The following is a 1768-nucleotide window of genomic DNA, read 5'->3' as shown; positions in this document are numbered from 1 at the left end:
AAATACTGATGGCCACAGAGGTATCGCTGTCCTTTCTGCCTCTTACCATCAGGGGGGAAGGCAGCAGTTCATACCACAGGGCTGGTCACTGCCTCCAGAAGGCAGCAGGGGCGACCCACTCTTCTGCAGGTTTCAAGGGCCAGCAGCAGCAAGTTCTGGGCTGACCCCAGCTGCCCCTCAGCCCAATCTGACAACCATATAACAGAATGACTTTTGCCTTTCAACAGTCATGATACCGGACATTCTGGAGAGCCTCGGCTCTATCTTACTACATATAGGATAACATGTAGTAGCTTTCAGCCCCCAAATTTTAGGGTATCAATGATGGCCCTGCATTCATGTGTGTGTATGTTTTATATGTGTGGGTCAGGTTTCTTGGTATATACACTTTATCTGGCTTATTTCAATATCAATAATAATTCAAAGAGTAAAGAAATTGTTTATTTAACTAAGAATTTCCCTATTTAGCCAGATTATTATTATAGAGAAACGATAGAATCTGAGCCAATGATATTTGCATCCAAAGTGGGTGGAATGTCAGAGATCAGAGAAACATCAAATACACACACACACACACACACACACACACACACACGGACACACACACGGACACACACGCACACACATGTATACATATGTGTACATGGCACACGCGTATACATGCATGCACACATATACACACATATTTGCAAATCAAGAAATGAGTTCTGAGGAAGGTTAAAATAAGTTGTGTTGACACACAGGTCAAATGTAATTTTTACCAGTGTCAAGAATGTGTTTGTCATGTTACCATACCACTAATCTGAAAAATAAACCAACAAAGATCTTTGGGGGAGACTCTTGAATTCCAGCTTCAGAATGAAGGGATATATTTGAGATGAAATCCTGAGAGGCAATGGTGGCAAGTGGATATAACACAGTCTTTACCTTTCATGGGTCAGGTGCCGGCCGTTCTAACAAGCAGGAGCTTTGTAATCTCAGGATCACATCTAGTTGCCTTCCAACCCAAATAGGGAATTGCTTGCCTTCTCAGGGACGGGGTGGTGATGGGGAGGGAGAAAGGGAGAGACTTTGAAACTCAAAGTTTTAAAATAAATATTAGCAAATTAAAATCAAAATAATAATAATAAAAAAAAGATTAGTTGGCCTTGACCCTCTGGGCATCTCTGAGGAACAAGCAACCCTCCTGAATATTGGAGGCCATTTACACTCCCTCCCTCAGCAGCCAGAGGTTCATGGTGCTGTGGACATCGCCACCCTTGGACTAAGCTCCAAGTCATCTCCAGTAGCAGCCACAATGGGGGCAGGATGGGCAGGATGGAAGGGCTGCTGGGTCTAGAGGGCAGTGGGAGCAACTGCTCCACCCAGAGGGGGATGATGGTCCCTAGCCCACAGGGGAGTTCATAAATATGATCCCGAGCAAGAAGAAGGCCTCACCTCTAAGCCAGAGTGAAAGGGGGAAGCAGGGAGTTCTCCAGAATGCTGCAGATGTGGACCCAGCAGTCTGGGGAAGGACTTTGCTGTCTCCTTTGGTACCTGCATTTGCCCCACCAGGCCAGGGCCAGTCCAGGATAGATTTCAGGGAGGTGAAGGATCTGTAGAACTGGGAGCAGGCACAGTGCCCTCCTCTATGCCAGGCCATAGTGTCTGTTGCTCTGCTTGTCTGGCAACCCTCCGTGCTGTGGTACATCTGCCTGCCCGCCAGAGTCCCCCAGTCACATGTGTCTCTACTCCATCCCCTAACCCCTCTACCCCAAATGCTCAGAGA

General features: G+C 46.9%; 1 long non-coding RNA gene across 1 annotated transcript; it reads right to left on the bottom strand.

The window, feature by feature from the left end:
• Positions 1-723: 723 nt before the first annotated feature.
• LOC114052518 lies at positions 724-1707 on the bottom strand. The gene is made up of 2 exons (XR_003570265.1): positions 1438-1707; positions 724-1025 (listed from the first exon to the last, which is right to left on the bottom strand). It is a non-coding gene; the product is annotated as an uncharacterized LOC114052518 (long non-coding RNA).
• Positions 1708-1768: the final 61 nt, after the last annotated feature.

The sequence above is a fragment of the Vombatus ursinus genome, unplaced genomic scaffold (genome assembly GCF_900497805.2).
Source record: "Vombatus ursinus unplaced genomic scaffold, bare-nosed wombat genome assembly UNPS02003681.1, whole genome shotgun sequence".
Classification (NCBI taxonomy): Eukaryota; Metazoa; Chordata; class Mammalia; order Diprotodontia; family Vombatidae; genus Vombatus; species Vombatus ursinus.
This window is presented reverse-complemented; position numbering and strand designations above follow the sequence as displayed.